The sequence below is a fragment of the Nansenia antarctica genome, assembly GCF_963989245.1.
Source record: "Nansenia antarctica genome assembly, chromosome: 8".
NCBI lineage: Eukaryota > Metazoa > Chordata > Actinopteri > Argentiniformes > Microstomatidae > Nansenia > Nansenia antarctica.
Window position 1 is genome coordinate 10,016,564 of NC_137678.1, and position 7,500 is coordinate 10,024,063.

The 7,500-nt window shown below is 39.5% G+C and overlaps 1 protein-coding gene across 3 annotated transcripts in view; it reads right to left on the bottom strand.

Moving 5' to 3' along the window:
* The window catches only part of mkln1 (muskelin 1, intracellular mediator containing kelch motifs), a 58,181-nt gene that overhangs the window by 31,534 nt on the left and 19,147 nt on the right, over positions 1-7,500 (bottom strand). The window lies entirely within an intron of this gene.

Sequence of the window (7,500 nt, forward strand, 5' to 3'; positions counted from 1 at the left end):
GAGAGAGAGAGAAGAAGAGAGACAGAGAGAGGAGTGAGACAGAGAGAGACAGATGAGAGAGATAGAGAGAGAGACAGAGAGACAGAGAGACAGAGAGAGAACAGGAGAGAGAGAGAGAGAGAGACAGAGAGAGACAGAGAGAGAGAGAGAGACAGAGAGAGACAGAGAGAGAGAGACAGAGAGAAACAGAGAGAGAGAGAGAGACAGAGAGAGACAGAGAGAGAGAAGAGAGAGACAGAGAGACAGAGAGACAGAGAGACAGAGAGAGAAAAGAGACAGAGAGAGAGAGAGAGAGTTTTTGGACGGTATACGTATTGTTCAAGACTTGGAAGCAGCACCGTTGACTATGCTATAACAGATTTAGACCTAAACTCTTTGAGAGCCTTCACAGTAAAAGAACAATCACCTCTATCAGATCACTCCCAGATCACTTTATATCTAAAAAGGGCAGACACAGGTAATATATGTTCTCAGTCCTGTAATCTGTATAACATAAAGAGGAAATACAGATGGGCCCCAAACAGTCCGGAGCAGTACCAGAATGCTATGGTCAGTGAGTCAACACAGTCTCTTCTAGACTCCTTCTTGTCCCAGACTTACCCTCAGAATACTGAAGGTGTAGAGTGCTGTCTGGCACACATTAACCACATATTTGATCATTTGGCCTCATCCTCAAACTTAAATGCAAAACAAAACAACAAAAGAAAACAAACAGGGAAAGGGTGGTTTGATTTAGACTGTAAATCCATTAGGAAGACACTAAGAAATATCTCCAACCAAAAACCCAGGAATCCAGAGAGTCAGGAGTTACGCCTTAGTTACTGTGACACTTTAAAGCAATATAAAAAAACACTGAGAACAAAAAAAGACCAATATTTACAAAACCAACTAGAATTAATTGAAGAGTCTCTGGGATCAAATAAATTCTGGGAAAACTGGAACTTATTTACCAAGAAACATAAAAATGAACAATCAATTCAAAATGGTGATACATGGAAAACACATTTTGGGGATCTTTATAGAAAACCTACAAAGAATGAAGCCCAAGAGCAGATCTCAGATAAATTGAAAACCTTTGAAAGAGTTATTAAGGACTATCAGACCCACTGGATTTCCCAATCAACTGAATTAGAATTGGAAGACAAACTAAAGGTTCTGCAGAACAAAAAAGCATGTGGGCCTGATGGCATCTTAAACGAGATGATAAAATATACCAATAGAAAATGTAAATTGGCCATTCTAAAGGTATTCAACTTGGTACTGAGTGTGGGTCATTTCCCTGAAAGCTGGAGTGAGGGGGCTGATTACACCCATTTTCAAGAATGGAGACAAATTTGATCCAAACAACTACAGAGGTATCTGTGTAAGTAGTAACCTAGGAAGTTATTTGGCAGCATTCTAAATTCAAGAATTATATATTTCCTCACAGAGCACAATGTCTTGTGCAAAAGTCAAATTGGATTCCTCCCAAATTATAGAACATCTGACCACATTTTCACCCTACACACACTAATAGATAAATACACAAATCAAAACAAAGGAACAATTCATGCATGCTTTGTCGATTTTCAGAAAGCTTTCGACTCAGTTTGGCATGAAGGTTTACTTTTTAAATTAATAGAAAGTGGAATAGGGGGAAAGTCATATGATGTCATTAAATCAATATATGAAAATAATAAATTGGGCTATTAAAATTGGTGATAAACACACAGACTTCTTCCCGCAAGGGAGAGGGGTGAAGCAAGGATGTAACCTCAGCCCCACCCTCTTCAATATATATATTAATGAACTGGCACGGTTATTAGAACAATCACCAGCACCTGGTCTCACCCTTACTGACACAGACATTAAATGTCTCTTTTATGCAGACGACCTAGTCATACTGTCCCCAACTAAAGAAGGTCTTCAGCAAAGCCTGAACATTCTTCAGACTTGGGCCCTGACAGTAAATATGAAGAAGACCAAAATTATGACCTTCCAAAAGCGATCACGGTTACAGAAGAATCAACCAGTGTTCAAAATAGGTGGGACCCAAATAGAACGGACAAATACCTATACATACCTAGGTTTACAAATTACTTCCACTGGGAATTTCTGTGCAGCTGTGAAGGAACTCAAAGACAAGGCAAAAAGGGCTTTTTATGCCATCAAGCGTTCAATTCAAATCCAAATTCCAATTAGGACATGGCTCAAAATATTTAAATCAGTTATAGAATCAATTGCATTGTATGGCAGTGAGGTATGGGGTCCCTTATTACAAAGTGATTGGGCAAAATGGGACAAAAACCCAGTTGAGATCCTGCATGCAGAGTTCTGCAAAACTATTATCAGGGTACAAAGAAAATGCCCAAACTCTGCATGCAGGGCTGAATTAGGCCAATATCCTTTACTGCTAAATATACAGAAAAGATCTATTAAATTCTGGAGCCATATTAAAAAGAGTGACCCTGCCTGTTACCATTATAAAGCCCTTGCCTGCCAAGAGTTGAACATCCAAAGGAGCCCCCTCAGTCAGCTGGTTCTGAAACTAGCTGACCTCTCACCTTCTGACATCACAAACCCCAGACAGCCTCAGTGCAGCTACACTATCACTCAGAAGATTAGACCTAACCAAATTATAACTAAAGAAAAAGATAAATACATCACATATTGGAACGAACTCACACAATCACAACACAAACTAGAAACATATTTGGCTCTAAACAGACAGTATACTGTGGCAGACTACCTAACCACAGTAACTGATAAAAACCTGAGAAAGACTTTGACAATGTACAGACTGAGCGATCATAGTCTGGCAATAGAGAAGGGCAGACACAGACAAACCTGGCTGCCCAGAGAGGAGAGGCTGTGCTGTCACTGTGATGACGGAGCTATAGAGACAGAGTTACACTTTTTAACACAATGTAAAAACTACACAAATATTAGAGAGGAGTTCTTCCCAAAATTTGAAACAAATTTCCCAGAATTCCGAAATATGACAGAAAGGGAAAGATTACCAGCCCTTCTGGGGGAACAGAAAGAATGTGCAGTTTTGGCTGCAAAATATGTCAATTCCTGTCACAAGAAAAGGGACAACCAGTAGGACATACATACAGTATGCCATGTTTTATTCTCTGCACCACCTGCTTTATTTTATTTTATTTATATTATTTATATTCATTTTTTCATGCCATTGATATTATGTTGTTATGTTGTTGTTCGTCATATCTGTGATTGTGCTTTGGCAACACTTGTAAAACGTCATGCCAATAAAGCCTGTTGAATTGAGAATTGAGAGAGAGAGAGACAGAGAGAGACAGAGAGAGAGACAGAGAGAGAGACAGAGAGAGAGAGAGAGAGACAGAGAGAAACAGAGAGAGAGAGAGAGAGACAGAGAGAGAGACAGAGAGAGAGACAGAGAGAGAGAGAGACAGAGAGAGACAGAGAGAGAGAGACAGAGAGAGAGAGAGACAGAGAGAAACAGAGAGAGAGAGAGAGAGAGACAGAGAGAGACAGAGAGAGAGACAGAGAGAGAGACAGAGAGACAGAGAGAGAAACAGAGAGAGAGACAGAGAGAGACAGAGAGAGAGACAGAGAGAGAGAGAGAGACAGAGAGAAACAGAGAGAGAGAGAGAGAGAGACAGAGAGAGACAGAGAGAGAGACAGAGAGAGAGACAGAGAGACAGAGAGACAGAGAGAGAGACAGAGAGAGAGAGAGAGTGGCTGATGTGGTCCGAGGAGCAGCAGGCCCCGCCCACAGCGAACTGAGAACCATCCAGGACATGCTGAGCACTTTATGCTCTCATCTAATGGGCCACAACCAGCGGCAGTGGTAATGCTTGTTCATGAAGTAAAAAAGAAAAAGAAAAGAAAAAAAAAAAAAACACATATCTAGGCTACATGCCAAGTTACATTGTAAATATGTCATGTTCTAAACTGTTACTTCTTTCTTCTCAACTTAAAATGTCAATTTGTTACAGTGTCAATGATACAATCGTTTAGCATATCAGTTTGGAATATTCAGGGTTTAAATTCTTATTTATTTGGTTTAAAAAGCAGAAATCTTGAATTTTTAGACAAGGTTACTGGTGTTGATATTGTTATTTTGCAGGAGACTTGGTGCAAAGGAGATATCCCTACTGGGTGCCCTCCTAACTATAGAGAGATTATAGTCCCATCAACTAAACTAAATGGAGTCACCCAGGGCAGAGACTCTGGGGGGATGTTGATCTGGTATAAGTCACAACTAGCTGACTCTATAGAAATAAAGAAGAAAGGGAAAAATCACATTTGGTTAAAAATACAAAAAGATATAATTTCCAGCGAGAAAAGCATTTTTCTATGCGTAATTTATAATCCCCCAATAGAGTCTCCATATTTCAGTGAGGAGATTTTCTCCATCATAGAAGAAGAGATCAGTCATTTCCAGGCCCAGGGATCTGTGCTGATCATGGGAGATCTAAATTCTAGGACTGGTGAGGAGGTAGACTTTACTAGTACTGAAGGTGACAGTTACATCACTGGAGATAACCTTCTTTTTCCTAACCTTACCAACAGGAATAACTATGATAAAATCACAAACAAGAGTGGAAAACAAGTGCTGCAGATTTGTAGAGCGTTGGGCCTGTACATTGTCAATGGAAGGCTGCGAGGGGATTCTTTTGGACGGTATACGTATTGTTCAAGACTTGGAAGCAGCACCGTTGACTATGCTATAACAGATTTAGACCTAAACTCTTTGAGAGCCTTCACAGTAAAAGAACAATCACCTCTATCAGATCACTCCCAGATCACTTTATATCTAAAAAGGGCAGACACAGGTAATATATGTTCTCAGTCCTGTAATCTGTATAACATAAAGAGGAAATACAGATGGGCCCCAAACAGTCCGGAGCAGTACCAGAATGCTATGGTCAGTGAGTCAACACAGTCTCTTCTAGACTCCTTCTTGTCCCAGACTTACCCTCAGAATACTGAAGGTGTAGAGTGCTGTCTGGCACACATTAACCACATATTTGATCATTTGGCCTCATCCTCAAACTTAAAATGCAAAACAAAACAACAAAAGAAAACAAACAGGGAAAGGTGGTTTGATTTAGACTGTAAATCCATTAGGAAGACACTAAGAAATATCTCCAACCAAAAACACAGGAATCCAGAGAGTCAGGAGTTACGCCTTAGTTACTGTGACACTTTAAAGCAATATAAAAAAACACTGAGAACAAAAAAAAGACCAATATTTACAAAACCAACTAGAATTAATTGAAGAGTCTCTGGGATCAAATAAATTCTGGGAAAACTGGAACTTATTTACCAAGAAACATAAAAATGAACAATCAATTCAAAATGGTGATACATGGAAAACACATTTTGGGGATCTTTATAGAAAACCTACAAGAATGAAGCCCAAGAGCAGATCTCAGATAAATTGAAAACCTTTGAAAGAGCTATTAAGGACTATCAGACCCCACTGGATTTCCCAATCACTGAATTAGAATTGGAAGACAAACTAAAGGTTCTGCAGAACAAAAAAGCATGTGGGCCTGATGGCATCTTAAACGAGATGATAAAATATACCAATAGAAAATGTAAATTGGCCATTCTAAAGGTATTCAACTTGGTACTGAGTGTGGGTCATTTCCCTGAAAGCTGGAGTGAGGGGCTGATTACACCCATTTTCAAGAATGGAGACAAATTTGATCCAAACAACTACAGAGGTATCTGTGTAGGTAGTAACCTAGGAAGTTATTTGGCAGCATTCTAAATTCAAGAATTATATATTTCCTCACAGAGCACAATGTCTTGTGCAAAAGTCAAATTGGATTCCTCCCAAATTATAGAACATCTGACCACATTTTCACCCTACACACACTAATAGATAAATACACAAATCAAAACAAAGGAACAATTCATGCATGCTTTGTCGATTTTCAGAAAGCTTTCGACTCAGTTTGGCATGAAGGTTTACTTTTTAAATTAATAGAAAGTGGAATAGGGGGAAAGTCATATGATGTCATTAAATCAATATATGAAAATAATAAATTGGCTGTTAAAATTGGTGATAAACACACAGACTTCTTCCCGCAAGGGAGAGGGGTGAAGCAAGGATGTAACCTCAGCCCCACCCTCTTCAATATATATATTAATGAACTGGCACGGTTATTAGAACAATCACCAGCACCTGGTCTCACCCTTACTGACACAGACATTAAATGTCTCTTTTATGCAGACGACCTAGTCATACTGTCCCCAACTAAAGAAGGTCTTCAGCAAAGCCTGAACATTCTTCATCAGTACTGTCAGACTTGGGCCCTGACAGTAAATATGAAGAAGACCAAAATTATGACCTTCCAAAAGCGATCACGGTTACAGAAGAATCAACCAGTGTTCAAAATAGGTGGGACCCAAATAGAACGGACAAATACCTATACATACCTAGGTTTACAAATTACTTCCACTGGGAATTTCTGTGCAGCTGTGAAGGAACTCAAAGACAAGGCAAAAAGGGCTTTTTATGCCATCAAGCGTTCAATTCAAATCCAAATTCCAATTAGGACATGGCTCAAAATATTTAAATCAGTTATAGAATCAATTGCATTGTATGGCAGTGAGGTATGGGGTCCCTTATTACAAAGTGATTGGGCAAAATGGGACAAAAACCCAGTTGAGATCCTGCATGCAGAGTTCTGCAAATTATTATCAGGGTACAAAGAAAATGCCCAAACTCTGCATGCAGGGCTGAATTAGGCCAATATCCTTTACTGCTAAATATACAGAAAAGATCTATTAAATTCTGGAGCCATATAAAAAGAGTGACCCTGCCTGTTACCATTATAAAGCCCTTGCCTGCCAAGAGTTGAACATCCAAAGGAGCCCCCTCAGTCAGCTGGTTCTGAAACTAGCTGACCTCTCACCTTCTGACATCACAAACCCCAGACAGCCTCAGTGCAGCTACACTATCACTCAGAAGATTAGACCTAACCAAATTATAACTAAAGAAAAAGATAAATACATCACATATTGGAACAAACTCACACAATCACAACACAAACTAGAAACATATTTGGCTCTAAACAGACAGTATACTGTGGCAGACTACCTAACCACAGTAACTGATAAAAACCTGAGAAAGACTTTGACAATGTACAGACTGAGCGATCATAGTCTGGCAATAGAGAAGGGCAGACACAGACAAACCTGGCTGCCCAGAGAGGAGAGGCTGTGCTGTCACTGTGATGACGGAGCTATAGAGACGGAGTTACACTTCTTGACACAGTGTGAAAACTACACAAATATTAGAGAGGAGTTCTTCCCAAAATTTGAAACTAATTTCCCAGAATTCCGAAGTATGACAGAAAGGGAAAGATTACCAGCCCTTCTGGGGGAACAGAAAGAATGTGCAGTTTTGGCTGCAAAATATGTCAATTCCTGTCACAAGAAAAGGGACAACCAGTAGGACATACATACAGTATGCCATGTTTTATTCTCTGCACCACCTGCTTTATTTTATTTATATTA